Here is an 18,374-nt window from a genome sequence, read left to right as displayed (position 1 = left end):
ATAATTTCGCCACCATCGAAAGAATGTTTCAGAGCATGCAAATGATGTTGAGAAATATGTAGGCTCGAACACAGTTGTTCTCTTGGCTTGAATTATGGATTTCCACACAGGTTCGATCAGAGGAATTTTCCATTCACTTATACTTTTGAACAAAGAGCTAGGTTTCGATTGAACCATACCAAACTGTCTAGCTACATGGTTAGGTTGGTAACCATATACTCCATAAGGGCTACCAGGTGTAAGTCTGCTAGATAGATAGGTAGGGGTCAAATAAGCTTCCCATATAGCATTGATTTCTGTTTTGTTGGCTGTTTTCGAAGTAGTGGGAAAATCCTCTTTGAACCAGTTAGGTCCATATTTCCTAGTGGTAAATGGTGCCATTATAGGGGTGAAAATGGGACAATCAAGCAAGGTTTTGTAAGCATTCTCAAAAAGTTGTTGCGAAGATTTGTTCCCATCAGGGTGAAACATAGCTAAGCCTATACCTTCAGTGGTCCTTTCTGAGTATGCTGATGTGTAAGAGGAAGGTAGGATCGAAGCAAGTTTTGATCCAAAAATGGCTAAAAGCCATAGTTGGAACAACCATATGGGTCCTGATACAACTAAATTCCCACCAGTTCGGGGATAATCTCTAAGATTATTAGTTGTATGGTTAAGGGTTTCATACAAAGAACCTAGAATCAGTTTGCTTAAACAGATATCTGTTCCTTCATGTAACTGATTAGCTAGACACATGAATTTCTTAGGGACTTGTACTGACCTTGAGCAAAAAACATGCATAGATAACCAGTAGGTCAAGAAAGCTACATGTTCATCTGCAGATACTTCAGCACATTTGGTATCATGGTTGTTAGCTATAAACAAACCATAGGCAGGGCTATCGAAATTTACTGAGTATTGAGAGGTGGTAACATCTGGATTAAAGGTGTATCCAGTTGGTTTTAAGCTAGTAAGGCCGGCCACATCTAAAAGGGTAGGAGTGAGCATTCCACATTTCAAGTGAAGGCTGTTGTTCGATGGGTTCCAAAAATGTAAAGCAGTAAATATCAATTCATTATGGTATTTTGGACCATATCGAGATATTTGGATGAGATCAAAAATCCCTTTCTCCTTCCAGAATTGTCCCTTTTGTTTTTGAACTTTGTCTAACCAAGCAATGTATTCTGGAGAAGGTTTTGGTTCAGTCCTAATTTTGGATTTTACAAAACTTAGGTCAAAAGGACCTTTTGTGAAAATTAAAGGAGGTTGAGTTTCAATACATGGAAAAAGAGAGTTAATTTCTGGAGTTTCAGGTTCTAGAGAAATGGGGCCTAAGAATGCATGTGGAGTATCAGTACAAGGGATGATTACCTGGGTTTTCCAGATAGCTTTTTCAGCTTCATTAATCTCTGGTTCGTTCACAAAAGCAGGAGCAGCATTGGCGATTTCTTCAGTGAAATCAATGGGTTCTTCGCGATTCACATGAGAAGTTCCTGCTGCGTTTGTCATTGTTTCAATGTTTTTGTGAGAAGTTGATGAATAGTGAAGATTTCGTGTTTAAAGATAGGAGTTGCAGAAAATTCGAAGTTTTTTCTTTGAGAGAATGTTGGCGGAGAAGAGGAACAGTGAAAGTGAAAATGAAATGGTGAAAAGTGAGAAGAGTAAAGGTGAGTTTGTTTCTATATGGACCTTTGATCATGACACATGTCAAGATCTTATTTTGACAGTTTTACCATTAAAAATGGCGTCTTTTCCAATATTAGAGAACGTGGCCCACTAACTAAGATTGTTGGGTCAGTATTTAAAGGAAATTTGAATTAGTTTTGAATTAAATACTGACATCATTCATTTCGATGGAGAATGTTAGTTATTTTTTTCAAAAACGTCTTTTTCTTCTTCGGTGAAATCGAAAATGGCGTTTCTGGGGGGCAATTTGTTAGCCAATATATTTTACTAGCTGTAATAAATGTGGTCAAAGTATAGTTGACCTAGATTTAAAGAAGATTCGAACAGAGTGTTGTATTGAAAGCAAATTTAGGTTCGAAGATGGTAGAAGACTTCGACAGAGCAGTTTTCGAAGGTGGTTATCAACAGTTATTCTTTAAGTCAGTTTGTATTTTAAGTTTGTTTTCAAATAAGCAAAACTGTCGACTTGTGGCAGTTGTAGTTTGAATTTCAAAGAAGTGTAGTTATTTCTAGACTTAGTATAAATAGTAGTTTTTCATAGGAAAAACGGGTCACAATTCCATCATACAAACTTACACTCAAAGTATCCGTATGGAAGCGAGAAACGAGTCACAAGTTGCAATGTATGAATCTGTGTACCAACTTTTGTTTAATCAATACAATTTACCTTTTTTTCTTTAAGTGTTCTTGCACTTTACTTTATTAAGTTCGATTGAGTTCAAGTGGATTGAATTCGATTGTTTTTATCATATTTCTTATATTTTCGACACCAGAGACACAGAATTTCTAACAACAAGAACAAACACAATATGTCCTAAGATTTACTGGTTGATCTTGCAAGTTACCATTTGTAAACCAGCGGTTGTTTACGAAAATCCAACGTAAACAGGTGCTCAAGGCCATGATGTTGAAGGTTGTTATGCTTTGAAATATGTTGTGAAGGATCTGATAGACAGAGGAAGGCTGACCTTTGAGAATAGTGTTCCTCATGTTTTTGACAATCCACTTCCGAACCATGCCGCAGTTAACATGATCGAGGCTTTTGAAAGAGTCCCCGTTCCCCAAGAGGATCCCATGTTGGATGTCCGCAATGTCGTTACTCCCTTGGTACCGTTACATGTCAAACTTTGCCAAGCTTCTTTGTTTAATCACGATCATGCTTCTTGTTCAGAATGCATTCAAAATCCTATGGGTTGTGGTGTGGTGCAAGATGATATACAGAGCCTGATGGATGACAAGCACTTGATTGCCAGTGATGTTTGTGTGATTGTGCCAGTGTTTCATGATTCTCCTGCTGAAAGTGCATCTAAGACAAGGAATGTTGAGCCCTTAGTGATCAGGTTACCTGGTCCAGTATCTTACGCCTCTACAAAAGCAATCCCTTACAAGTATAATGCAACCATGATTGAGAATGGAGTGGAAGTGCCTCTGGTATCCCCAGCTACGGTTGACAATGTTGCGGAAGAAATTACAGCTCTGAGAAGCGGAAAAGTCCGCCCACCCTTGTTCCAAAAGAAGGTGGTTACACCTGTTGCCACAATAGTTCCACCAGTTGCTCCTCCTATTGACAAGAACGCCGGCCCATCAGGCCAATCTATTGACGAGTCCAACCTGGACGAAATTCTGAGGCTTATCAAAAAGAGCGATTATAAAATTGTTGACCAGCTGCTGCATACTCCGTCAAAGATATCCATCTTGTCTCTGCTCTTGAGCTCAGAAGCTCACAGGAAAGTGTTAATGAAAGTACTGGAACAAGCCTATGTTGATCATGAAATCTCCGTGGATCAGTTTGATGGAATAGTGGGTAACATTACTGCTTGCAATAACTTGGGGTTTGGTGACGATGAGCTCCCCGAAGCAGGGAAACACCACAACTTGGCTCTGCATATCTCACTGCACTGCAAGTCTGACATGATATCCAATGTGTTGGTGGACACTGGATCATCCTTAAACGTAATGCCTGAGTCTACACTAAGACAGTTGAGTCATCATGGAATTTCTCTGAGGGGAAGTAGCTATTTGGTTAAGGCTTTTGACGGATCTCGCAAAGATGTTCTTGGAGAAGTAGACTTGCCAATTACCATTGGTCCTGAGACATTTCAGATCACTTTCCAGGTCATGGACATCAATGCTTCTTACAGTTGTCTCCTCGGAAGACCGTGGATTCACGATGCTGGGGCAGTAACTTCTACTTTGCATCAGAAACTCAAGTTCATGAGGAACGGTAAGATTGTCACTGTACATGGTGAAGAAGCATATCTGGTTAGCCAAGTGTCATCTTTCTCTTGTGTTGAAGCAGGGTCCGCTGAAGGGACGTCATTTCAAGGCTTAACTGTTGAAGGTGCAGAGCCCCGGAGGGCTAGTGCTAGCATGGCTTCATTGAAAGACGCCCAGAAGGCTGTTCAAGAAGGGCAAGCTGCTGGCTGGGGCAAAGTGATTCAGATTTTGGAAAACAAGCGTAAAGAGGGCCTTGGATTCTCCCCGACCTCAGGCGTTTCAACAGGGACTTTCTACAATGTTGGGTTTATCAATGCTATTGCTGAAGATGCTGCTGAAAGTAGTTACGTGCCTACATTTGTTGTACCAGGAGGCACTGTGAGAAATTGGGAGGCCATTGATGTTCCTTTAGTCATGCATGCTTCCATGTAATGTGTCTTGTTGCTCATGTTTTTCTTTGTTTTCAAAATAACAATCCTTTCGCTCTGCCCAAGGCGAAAGTGATATCATTGTAAGGGCATGTTTGTTTCGGCATTGCCGTTATCAATAAAAGTTGTCGTCTTTTCCGCGACTCTTTGTTTTTTATACTTTTTTAGTGCCTTTTTCTTGGAAATAATGGTAATGCCAGAAAAAACCAAAACATCTGTATTTTCTTATTAATTTCAAAAATCTGCATAAAAAATATTTTTCTAAAATCATCGCAATCATATTATGCAGATTGAACCATAATAAACCCGTTGAACACAGTGACCCTATGGTTCCTCCAAATTTTGAATTCCCTGTATATGAAGCTGAAGATGAGGAAGATAATGAAGAGATACCGTATGAGATCACTCGACTGCTTGAGCAAGAAAAAAGAGCCATTCAGCCTCACCAGGAAGAGATTGAGCTCATCAACCTGGGTACTAAAGAGAACAAGCGAGAGATCAAGATTGGTGCTGCACTTGAGCCAGAGGTGAAAAAGAAGATTACTCAGCTTCTCCATGATTATCCAGATGACTTTGCATGGTCCTATGAAGATATGCCAGGTCTAGATCCCAAGATTGTGGAACATCGGATACCGACAAGACCTGAATGTCCTCCTGTCAAACAGAAATTGAGAAGGTCTCGTCCAGACATGGCTCTTAAAATCAAGGCTGAGGTGCAGAAGCAAATTGACGCATGTTTCCTCATGACGGCTGAATACCCTGAGTGGATTGCCAACATTGTACCAGTACCGAAGAAAGATGGGAAAGTTCGAATGTGCGTTGATTACAGATATTTGAATAAAGCCAGTCCAAAAGATAACTTCCCATTGCCTCATATTGATGTTCTTGTTGACAGTACTGCTCAGTCTAAAGTGTTCTCTTTCATGGATGGTTCCTCTGGCTATAACCAGATACGAATGTCACCTGAAGATAGAGAAAAGACGTCCTTCATCACTCCGTGGGGAACATTCTGTTATAAAGTGATGCCGTTTGGCTTGATAAATGCTGGTGCTACCTATCAAAGGGGTATGACTACTCTGTTTCATGATATGATTCACAAAGAGATTGAAGTATATGTTGATGATATGATTGTGAAGTCAAGTGATGAGGAGCAGCATGTTGTGTATTTGAAAAAGATGTTCGAAAGATTGAGAAAGTACAAGCTGCGGTTGAATCCTAACAAGTGCACATTCGGTGTAAGATCTGGAAAGTTGCTAGGCTTCATTGTCAGTCAAAGAGGCATTGAAGTTGATCCCGACAAAGTCCGAGCCATCAGAAAAATGCCGGCCCCTCAAACTGAGAAGCAAGTCAGAGGTTTCCTCGGACGCCTGAATTATATTTCAAGATTTATATCCCACATGACTACTACCTGTGGACCAATTTTCAAATTGCTCAGAAAGAATCAGCCTGTTGAATGGAATGATGAATGCCAGGAAGCTTTTGATAGCATTAAAGAATACCTGTTGGAACCACCTATCCTTGTCCCGCCAGTGGAAGGAAGGCCTTTGATTATGTATCTGTCAGTGTTAGATGATTCTGTGGGTTGTGTTCTCGGTCAGCAAGATGAGACTGGTAAGAAAGAGCATGCTATCTACTATCTGAGCAAGAAGTTCACCGACTGTGAGACTCGGTATACAATGCTTGAAAGGACTTGTTGTGCTTTAGCTTGGGCTGCCAAACGCCTGCGTCATTATATGGTGAATCATACAACTTGGTTGATATCCCGAATGGATCCAATCAAATACATCTTTGAAAAGCCTGCTGTTACTGGAAAGATCGCACATTGGCAAATGTTGTTGTCTGAATACGATATTGTGTACAAAGCTCAGAAAGCAATCAAAGGAAGCATCCTTGCTGAGCATCTTGCTTATCAACCTCTTGATGATTACCAGTCGGTTAAGTTTGATTTCCCTGATGAAGAGATTATGTATCTGAAAGCGAAAGACTGTGAAGAACCACTGATTAATGAAGGGCCAGACCCCAATAGCAAATGGGGATTGGTGTTTGATGGTGCTGTTAATGCTTATGGTAAAGGGATTGGAGCCATCATTGTAACACCGCAGGGGCACCACATCCCTTTCACTGCTCGAATAACTTTTGAATGTACGAACAACATAGCTGAATATGAAGCATGCATCTTGGGCATTGAAGAAGCCATTGACCTGAGAATTAAACACCTTGACATCTATGGAGATTCTGCACTTGTTATTAATCAGATAAAGGGTGAATGGGAGACTTATCACGAGAAGCTGATCCCATACCGTGACTATGCAAGACGTTTGTTGACATACTTTACCAAGGTTGAGCTGCACCACATTCCTCGGGATGAAAATCAGATGGCTGACGCTCTTGCTACTTTGTCTTCCATGTTTCGTGTGAACCATTGGAATGACGTGCCCGTAATCAAAGTGCAGCGTCTTGATAGACCCACTCATGTGTTTACTATTGAAAATGTACCAGATCGGGCTGATGAAGATGTGAATGATAAAAAGTCTTGGTATTACAACATCAAAAAATTCTTGCAGAATCATGAATATCCACCTGGTGCTTCCAACAGGGATAAAAAGACGTTGAGAAGATGGGCTAGCAAATTCCTTCTGGACGGAGAAATCCTATACAAGAGGAACTATGACATGGTCCTATTGAGATGTGTTGATAAACAAGAAGCCGAGAAATTGATGCATGATGTACATGACGGTACTTTTGGGACCCATGCTTCGGGCCACACCATGTCAAGAAAACTGTTAAAAGCCGGCTATTACTGGATAACCATGGAGCGTGACTGCCACAAACATGCTAAGATATGCCACAAGTGTCAAATTTATGCTAACAAGATTCATGTGCCTCCACATGCCCTCAATGTTATCTCTTCCCCATGGCCTTTCTCTATGTGGGGCATTGATATGATCGGAAGAATTGAACCAAAAGCTTCCAACGGACATCGTTTCATTCTAGTGGCAATTGACTATTTCACCAAATGGGTTGAAGCTGCTTCCTATGCAAACGTGACCAAGCAAGTGGTTGTCAAGTTTATCAAGAATAACATCATCTGTCGATATGGTGTTCCCAACAAGATCATCACTGACAATGGTTCCAATCTGAACAATAGTATGATGCAAGCTTTATGTGAAGAATTCAAGGTCGAACATCACAACTCTTCTCCTTATAGACCTCAGATGAATGGTGCAGTTGAGGCCTGATAGATCTCTGGCAAGTGCACCAAATACTATCGAAGTAGTAAAAATATCGATCCCACGAGGACTGTTTTTAACTTCAATAATTCAATCGCGTTATAAAAATAGGATGTATAAAAGTTTATTTTTGTTTGCCACTAGGCAGCAGATTGGGTTTGATTTTATGAAATCAAGTAAAAGAATAAGATTTGATTAAGAAATTATGGAGAGAGATGAGATCAGGTCTTCGAATCCTCTATGTTTCCCCTAATTGGTTACTGCACCTATTATTACTAATGATTTTCTAGTTTCACGATAGTTAACAAATTAGCCCTAATCAATCCCTTGAGTTAGGACCCTCTTCTTAAACTACAGCCCCTAATTCCTTAGGTGGTCTAATAATCCTTGAAGGTTTTATGAACGTTAACCTAATATCACTAACAAACGATTATCTATTCCTAGACTAACCATGTTTATCAGAACAATTCAATTAGGTCTAAGTCGAAAGCTATGGTCAGTAGTCATTCGATCTCACAAAATCATGTTTATATTTGATCAGGATATAAAAAGCATTAAGAACAATTGAATTGAATAAAGACTAGAAATTCATTAATAAACAATAGAGTTTCACAGCAACATATGATCAATTAGGGTTACATAGGTTCATCTCCGACCTAATCTCTAAGAGATTTAGCTACTCATAATTGAGTTTACAAATAGCATAATCAATGGAAGAATTAAAACATACATAAACTGGGTTAGAGATGATGAAATCCTCTCTGCTGCAGCCTTCTGGGTGTTAAAATCGCACTTTAGCTCTCCAAAATCGTAATCCCTATGTTTGAGAGTGACTTCAGCTTAAATAGGCAACTTCTGGATCGCCCAAAATCGCACCACGATTTAGAAATCGTACCACGATGGCCTCTTTGAACCCTAATTTCCTTTAAAGCCCTTCTTGAAATCGTATCACGATGGTATGGATCGTATTGCGATCCAACTCCTCAAAAAACATGCTCTCTGACTTCAAGAAATCGTATTGCGATTAGCAAATCGCAGTACGATTGGCTTCTTCCAGTTCTTCCATATTTGATGCTTTTAACTGCTCCTGGACACTTAATGTTGCTTAGAACTCTATCAAAATGTCAAAATAAGTCCTAAAAATTACGTAATGACAGCATGTCATCACAACCCCAAACTTAAACCATTCCTTGTCCTCAAGGAATTTGCTTGCAACAGTGACAAACGACAGTAAAATAACAGTTACCTGACAAAATGATAGTACCCAAAAGTTCATTCTCCTTCTAGCTAAAGATGAGCTAGTTTGACTTGTTCGCATCCACCAATTCACAACTCCACGCATCAATATGAAATAGGGTTCTACCAGTCGACATGCAGGTCTACATATTACCATACGATTGAAAAGTTTCTAAATATCAATCAAAGTCAATATCATTACACACTTTTGAGGTCTTTAGGGTTATAACGGGGCTTAGGTGAAAGGTGGGATATATTTGGATAAGTAGGCTACACAAAATTTGAGTTAGGCATTCCTACGAAAGTTAAAGTACAAAATTCAATCCTTCCTTCATTCACCTTGTGGAATAACAATCAATGCAAAGGTACTAGAGAATGTTTTCAACATTTAGGGACACTCGAGTTTGAAGTTACTCGGATTTTCAATGTTTTGTCCCTTTTTCATCATTCAATTTCTTTTTTTTTTTGATACACCATTTTTGTGTGTATTTTGCATGACAATTTCATATTTCTTTCATTTTTGTTCTCTTATTCTCTAGTACCCCCACCCCAAACTTAGTTGGTTGCAAATTCCAATAGCAACCCCAAACTTAATCTTTAGCAACATCCTACAATGCCTTAACTCAGAAAATACATTAAGGGACAAGTCCTAAAGGTCTCTAGGCTTGTAATGTAGTTTGTCACCGAACAAAAAGTTCTAATCCTACCGGCTCACAATTGGTTAAGAAAAGGATAAAATATAACAGTTATAATCAGGGTAGGCTTCAAAAAGGCTCACAGGACCAAGCACTTTTGCCTCAGTGTGTATATGACAAAGACCAATCAATAATAGAGAAACAATGCAAGTTCTAGAAATGTAGTTGCATGGAAAACTAATCTAAATATAAGTAAATTGAAAAACAAATTTGGCAATGAACCTTATGGCTGAGATTTCTGGGAGTATGTGACTACCTAGCAACGCCGTACACTTCGCCTTTGAATCAAGTCACCCCTCCTTTAGAACTTTTGGAATACCGTTTCATCAAACAACTGTTACTAAACTGGAATAGGTCACATGAAACAAAACAAATTCGTTAATAATAAACAAGTGCAGGAGCAATTACAATAGGGAAATAAGTTCAATGGACTTTGACATAAAAAGAAAATAAAGAAAATACATCAAAAGAAAAATAACTGAAAATAAAATACAAAGCAGAAAATGCTAATCCATCAGTAGATCAGCCCATGTTCACATCATCATGGTTTCATCTCAGCATAGGTAAGCATCCGGAACTTTTTTCAAGTCGACCCAGTCCTACACATCGTGGTAATGATGTCATCAAATGCATCCTCCGTCATACCAAATCTCTCCCTCCTCAGTTTCTCAACCCAACACTCCTCTGGTGGTTGAACATTCAGCCATTCATTAAGCGCTCCAGGGCTGAAATCAATGGTCTTGCCCCGAACAAAAGATTGAAAGGGTGTATCGGAAACCCATGCATTTGCAAAGAATTCGACGATCACGGTTTTGTTGTTCGCTTCACCGATCATTTCATTCAACTTCGTCCACCCCCTCCTTTGTAATTCAACCTCAAAGACCTGATACTTCCCAAGCTTTGTGAATTCAAACTTCCTCTCCCCCACAACTTCAAAACTTTTCATGGCTTTGTGGAACTCTTGGGCTTGGTCATTGATAAAAATGAATGGCGTTTTCGGGTGGTTTGGATGCGGTACGAGGGCGTTTGGCTTTGCTTGTGGATGGCTTGGGGTTGGTGGCTTTCTTTGAGCGGGTGTTTCTTTGGTTGGAGGCCATTTGTGGTTTAGGAAGATGGTGAAAGGGAAGTTTTGTGAAGTTTGGGAAAGTTGGGAATGATGGTGGTTTGATGGTGGTTTGGATTGATGAATTGATGATAGGATTGTGGGTAGATGATGTTTAGGAAGTGAAAAGGTAGATTAAGATGGGAAAAATTCGTGAATGGGAAGTCTAGGGAAATTTTTGGTAGAGAAAAGTAGGAAAAATGGAATGAAAATGATGATGAATAGTGAGGTTTTTATAGGCTGAGGAGAAAAATCGCGCTGCGGCCATATATAGGCGCGGCGTGATTTTGTAGAAACAGGGAGTTCTCTCATGCCAAAACTTGTTTTCTTGAAAAATGCCTGAGTTTTATTGAATTTTTGAAAAACTTTTGAGGAGAGAATCATGCAAGACATCAGTACCTTGCATGATTTTCTTGGCAGGAGGTATACTTGAACAATTTTTTTAAAACTTTCCTGCCTCGTATTAAAAAGAAAAGAAAAATATTTTTGTATTTGAAAGCAATAAAATCATACCTGAAAAATAAATAGTGGGTTGCCTCCCACTAAGCGCTTCTTTTACATCATTGAGCTTGACGCTTCAACCAATGTTAGGGTGGAAAATATGATAGAAAGAATATATCATCCTTCTTCTTCCTCTTGTTTGGTAGGAATTCCATGAATTTGTAGCAAAGAAGTAGATGCTCCCATGCTCTCACCGTTAAACCTTTAGAGTTTAAGCTCTCCCACCGTAGAGAAGGACATGCATCCATCTGCACACGAGTGATTTCCTCAACCTCCGTTGGTTCAGACTTCGGGAAAATATCAACACTCCTCACTTTGGGTTTTTCTTCCACCTCAACCTTGTGACATTCACTCTTCATCTGAACCAGCTTCCTCTGAGACTCATGTGCTTTCTCAACAAGATCACCACACTGAACATCATACTTTTCAAATAAAACTTGATTTGACACCAAGAAATCATCTAAAATATTCTGAAGTTGAGTATTGTAATCGATGTTGATCACCTCTTTCTTCCCTTCACCATCACTACCTGGTTGATTCGCCTCATAATGACCACAACTCGAGATTTTTTTGTCCAAAATTTTGATCTTAAAAGATAGCATATATTTTTCATACTGCAACTTAGCAATCTCTTCTGTGTCATAGAGGAGTAACCTGTCTATCATAGCTGCAAAACTTGGATAAACTTTTCAGTAGCACAGTACAATGAGAAGAAAACAAAGAGCGTAATATTTTTTTTTTTATAAATATATATACAAAAATATAAAAGACATAAATCCTAAATAATAACGTAATTGCCTTGTTGAAATAATTCAACAGTCCCCGGCAACGGCGCCAAAAACTTGATAGATCTCTGGCAAGTGCACCAAATACTATCGAAGTAGTAAAAATATCGATCCCACGAGGACTGTTTTTAACTTCAATAATTCAATCGCGTTATAAAAATAGGATGTATAAAAGTTTATTTTTGTTTGCCACTAGGCAGCAGATTGGGTTTGATTTTATGAAATCAAGTAAAAGAATAAGATTTGATTAAGAAATTATGGAGAGAGATGAGATCAGGTCTTCGAATCCTCTATGTTTCCCCTAATTGGTTACTGCACCTATTATTACTAATGATTTTCTAGTTTCACGATAGTTAACAAATTAGCCCTAATCAATCCCTTGAGTTAGGACCCTCTTCTTAAACTACAGCCCCTAATTCCTTAGGTGGTCTAATAATCCTTGAAGGTTTTATGAACGTTAACCTAATATCACTAACAAACGATTATCTATTCCTAGACTAACCATGTTTATCAGAACAATTCAATTAGGTCTAAGTCGAAAGCTATGGTCAGTAGTCATTCGATCTCACAAAATCATGTTTATATTTGATCAGGATATAAAAAGCATTAAGAACAATTGAATTGAATAAAGACTAGAAATTCATTAATAAACAATAGAGTTTCACAGCAACATATGATCAATTAGGGTTACATAGGTTCATCTCCGACCTAATCTCTAAGAGATTTAGCTACTCATAATTGAGTTTACAAATAGCATAATCAATGGAAGAATTAAAACATACATAAACTGGGTTAGAGATGATGAAATCCTCTCTGCTGCAGCCTTCTGGGTGTTAAAATCGCACTTTAGCTCTCCAAAATCGTAATCCCTATGTTTGAGAGTGACTTCAGCTTAAATAGGCAACTTCTGGATCGCCCAAAATCGCACCACGATTTAGAAATCGTACCACGATGGCCTCTTTGAACCCTAATTTCCTTTAAAGCCCTTCTTGAAATCGTATCACGATGGTATGGATCGTATTGCGATCCAACTCCTCAAAAAACATGCTCTCTGACTTCAAGAAATCGTATTGCGATTAGCAAATCGCAGTACGATTGGCTTCTTCCAGTTCTTCCATATTTGATGCTTTTAACTGCTCCTGGACACTTAATGTTGCTTAGAACTCTATCAAAATGTCAAAATAAGTCCTAAAAATTACGTAATGACAGCATGTCATCAAGGCCGCTAACAAGAACATCAAGAAGATTGTTCAGAAGATGGTCACTACTTACAAAGACTGGCATGAGATGCTACCTTTTGCCTTGCATGGTTACCGTACTACAGTGCGCAGTTCAACTGGGGCAACCCCTTTCTCTCTGGTATATGGTATGGAAGCAGTTCTCCCTCTAAAAGTGGAGATTCCATCTCTTCGAGTGATCATGGAAGCAAAATTAACTGAGGCTGAATGGTGTCAAAGTCGGTATGACTAGTTGAATCTGATTGAAGAGAAACGTATGGATGCTATGGCTCATGGACAGTTGTATCAAGTGCGAATGAAGAATGCTTTTGACAAGAAAGTCCGACCTCGAGAATTCAAGGAAGGCGAACTTGTATTGAAAAGGAGGATAAGTCAGCAGCCCGACCCAAGGGGCAAGTGGACACCTAACTATGAGGGTCCTTATGTTGTCAAGAAGGCTTTCTCTGGTGGTGCTTTAATCCTTACACACATGGATGATGTTGAACTCCCAAATCCTGTTAATGTCGATATAGTCAAGAAATACTTTGTCTAGAAAGAAAAGAACAGCGTGGTAGGTCGAAAACCCGAAAGGGCGGCCTAGGCAAAAATGCGCTTCCCGGTGGATCGAAAACCCGAAAGGGCGATCCAGGCAAAAGTTAGGGACAAAAAAAATGAATATGAAAAAGCTCGCTGAGATTGTACACAACTCAAGCAAGAATGAGCGCCTCGATGAGCCGAAAACCCGAAAGGGCGGTTCATGCAAAAATGAGGTTGACAATAAAAGACAAGTAACTATATCTGGCAAATCACCATCACCCCTTGGGGCATCTGCAGCTGTCAATGATCGTCTTCATCAGAAGCTTCTTTACTTGTGAATTCAAAATTTCTATGAAATATAGCGGTCATCGTGTTCAATGTATCACCAACCAATAAAATTACCATTTTCCAAGCTTTGTAAATCCGTGAAGTTATGCCTTCGGCTGACTCTCACTCTTCTACATCAATTAGAGCATGTGCTATTGTTTGAAATTCTATTTCTCTTTCTACTTTCAATGCTATATACAAAATATTTTCATTCTATTTGATAATATCAATGTATGAAACAAACATTTTTTGAAAATTGAAAAATCTTTTTTCTGTTTATTTTGAAAGCAAACCTGAGCAACAGGGTACATTCCATTGGAACATGCAATACGTGTTACAAGCAGGTTACTCCCCAGGATGATCTGTGGTCAATGGCAAGAATGAAAAAACAGAATGGAAAAAATACAAATGAAAAGCTCGCTAAGTCGAAAACCCGAAAGGGCGGCTTAGGCAAAAATGAGCACCCCGCTGATTGACAACCCATGAAGGCAATTCAGACAAAAATGGGGCAATGAAAAGAATCTTATTCCCCGGTGAATTGAAAACCCGAAAGGGCGGTTCAGGCAAAAATGGGATTGAAAAATGAAAGAATGAAAGAATGAAAGAATGAAATGTTGGAAAGCGTTGACCACAGATACGAACATCTAATGTTTACCCAGCACTGACATGCCTAACAACGGCGACCTGTATCCAAGAATCTTCCAAAGGTCCCTCCTCTACAAGTTTTATTGCCCTCAGCCATGGTTTCGATACGTCTTTTCAAAGAGGTGTTCCCTGTGAATATGTTGCAGCACGAGCCACTACGTGCCCAATCTTCCAATGTTTCGCCTGCCCCTGTGAAACTTCTCTGTCAAACTACAAACCAATCATGCATTTCAAGCATTCATACATGCATAATCATGCATTTTATGTGCTCATACATTCAATAATCTTGTTATATCATACATACATGTTGCATTGCCCATCTCAACTTTCAATTCAACTCAGTCTTCACTTTCAAATTCAACTCAATCTCCAATTTCAATCCAATCCCAATTTCAATTCAATTCAATTTCAAATGTCAAATTCAATTCAACTTCAACTTTCAAACCAATCTCAATGTCAATTTAACTCAATTTCAATCTCCAATTCAATTCGATTTCAACTCTCAATTCAATGTCTATGTCTATGTCTCTGATTAATCTCAATTTTCAATCTCTCTCTCAATCTCAAACTTTCAATTCAATGTCTTTGTCAATGTTAATCCATTCTCAATATTACTCTTGGGCCAACAAAAATGGTCATGTCTATTTTTAAATCAAATCAATGTCAACTTACTCTCAATTTGAATCTTTCTAAATCCAACTTCCAATTTGTATCTCGTTATTGGTCAAGTGGCAAGTTCGATCCAAAGAACAGCTTGTACCTGCTTATATGCCTATGTTTCCGGTTAAACGGCAAGTTCGATCCAAAGAACAGTTTGTACCCTTTGCTTATGTCTTGTTATTGGTCAAACGGCAAGTTCGATCCAAAGAACAGTTTGCACCTACTTACATGTCGTGGTGTTGATCAAGTGGCAAGTTCGATCCAAAGAACAGCTTATATCTACCCTTTGTCTATATCTCGGATCAAGTGGCAAGTTCGATCCAAAGAACAGCTTGTTACTGCCTATATGGCTATGTTTTCAATCAAGTGGCAGGTTCGATCCAAAGAACAGCTTATACCCTTTTCTTGTTTGTATTTCTTGGTCAAGTGGCAAGTTCGATCCAAATAACAGCTTGTACCCTTTTCTTGTTTGTATTTCTTGGTCAAGTGGCAGGTTCGATCCAAAGAACAGCTTGTACCCATCTCTTGTTTGTATCTCTCGGTCAAGTGGCAGGTTCGATCCAAAGAACAACTTGTACCTATCTTTTGTCCCCTGGTTTGTCTACCCTGTCAATGTCTACCTAAATCCCCAGTGATATGACATGCTCTGTTAGACTCCAGTTGTTTGTCTTGCATTCATAATCAAAATATTGCATGACATTCATATTTTAAAAAAAAATCTGAAAGCGTATTTTTACGTCCAAAAACAGTGCAAATGTTAATATCTAAGTATCTTTGTCCCGTCAAATCAAAGACTTTGTCTCTTGACTCTCCGGACAAAGAAACTTAAATAGGGGCAGCTGTTATACCCTAATTTTGGACCTAAAAATACTAACTCAATTCTTCTTTTCTTGCATTTCAAGTCATTTGATATGTCTCTGATCAATTGCATCTTTCTCTGCTCCCTATTTCAATGTTATTTGCAAAATTCATGGGAAAGGGTATTTTAGTCATTTCCTGTATTCAAACTCATTTTTAGTCTTTAAAAAATTGTTTGAGTCCTTTCAAATAGTTTGAATAAGTCTTCATTTCAATTCTATGTCAAAATCCATTTAAAAAATTGCATTTGAAGTCATTTTGAGTCAATTTAGCCCCTTGGGGCATTTTAGTATTTTCATATGTCAAGACTCTGTTTAACTTCTAAAAATTGTCTCTGAGTCTTTTAATTCCACTTGTATAAACCCTTGCTTTAATTCCATGTCAAAAACCATTTTAAAATTGCATCTGAATCATTTTTAGGTCGTTTTAGTCCCCAGGGGCATTTTGGTCATTTCACACAAAATTTCGACAAAGAGAGGTTACTTTAGAGTACCTCATTTAAGTAATTGGCTCGTTTTAGTCCGTTTTGTCATTTTTAATCGTCTCGCTTTACGTTAATTTTCAAATTACGCTTTTAATTCAATTTTAGTTAATTTTTTACGTTTTAGTCCTTAGAGTCTTGTTATTTGCCTTTTGGTCCATTTTTAGTCCAAGTAATCTTGCAGGTGCCACATGTCCTTATCCTATTGGTCCAACATCCCTTTCATCACCTATAAAGGTCAAACCCATGGGTCAAGGTCAACACACTAATTCTTTACCAATCATTTTCACAAAAAATCACAAAACTTTTCTCTCAATTTTCCCTCCCACTTTCATCCCTAACCACCTCCATCTTCACCTCTAACTAACTTTCCACCACCATAACTAACCTCCATAACCACCACCTTCAATCTCTAACCACCCTAACAACCTCTTTCTACCACCCTAACAACCTCCTTCCATCGCCATCACCATCACAAAAACCTCACAAATTCACCGCCGTAGCTTGCAAAATCCTCCATTGTTCCTCACCAATCCGATCCCCAACAACAAACTCTCATACCAATAACAACAAATCGGTTTCAACACACAAATCACTACACGATCACAAGGAAGAGCAAATCGAATCAAAGCTATCCAAACGAAACGGAACTGAGAAGAATCCGAGTCACAAAGAAGAAGAACAAGATCGAACGGCAAGGGTAGGTGCCGGAGACGGATTCAGGGTCTCATCAACATAAAAATTCGTCACTGTTCTTGGAGCTACAACGTCACAAAACCGCACCGTTCAGGCTTAAAGAAAAGAAGCTGAGGTACAAAGGAACAGATCAGAGTTCGAAGAAGAGAAAGTTGAACCGGCTGAAGCTTATACATGGAGTATCGAAGCTGTTTGCAGCACATACGCCTCTGAAACGAACCGGATCGTTTTGAACATCAAAAGGTATCAGTCTCTTAAACTTGTAGATCTAGGTTTATTACTAACTCTTTTCGAATTTCTGAGCCTGGATCTGTAATAAGCATTAAAAAGGATGTTTGAAAGTGCATTTTATTTTTGAATTCGGAGAACTTTGTCATCTCCGGCACGGTGGCGCCGCCGGCCGAACACCGTGCCGGACTGTTCAAACTCGCTGGAGAATTAGAGAAGACAACCGGTTCTATTTTTGTTAGAAAAATAAGAAGATATGCTTAAATGTTTTTTTTAAAACTCTAAACCCATTTATATGCCCAAACCGACCCATTTTTCTTTCTAAATTGAACCGGTTCTCCAAACCCAATCCATGAACCGATCCATGAACCCAGGCCCAACTCTCTACTGCTGTGATTCTGTTTGTTGCTTGTTTTAAACACCCATGCATGCTTCCCACACCCCCTGTTTGCCTCAAGTTGCATGAAAAATTCCACAAAAATTCTAGTAATTTTTTATGCTTTTTTTTTTTGATATTTTTTGACGTATCTTACATGCCAAATCTTGATCACAACATGTGAAAAATATTTTGGTTCTTGATTGATGCTTTGTGTCAATTGTTGTTCAAATCTTGGTAAAATTTCTAAAGTTTTTTTGTGAAGTTGTTGTGATCAATTATTGGCATTAGATATTTGTTTTTACATATGGAAACTTGCTTCAAAAAATATGTGTTCATGTTTTGTTAATTTGTGCATTTTTTGTTATGTTTTGTGAAAATTGTGATGTGATTTTATTCTTAAACTTTGATGCATAAATGGGGCCTTGAGTATGAGATGTTTGGAGTGAATTTGACTCTTAGATATGATGTATACCTACTGTTTTTTGAA

This window comes from Medicago sativa, chromosome 8 (assembly GCF_051527215.1).
Source record: "Medicago sativa cultivar Bolivia chromosome 8, Bolivia_mono, whole genome shotgun sequence".
Lineage (NCBI taxonomy): Eukaryota > Viridiplantae > Streptophyta > Magnoliopsida > Fabales > Fabaceae > Medicago > Medicago sativa.
The sequence above is the reverse complement of the archived record's forward strand: the minus strand, read 5'-3'. Positions refer to the sequence as shown.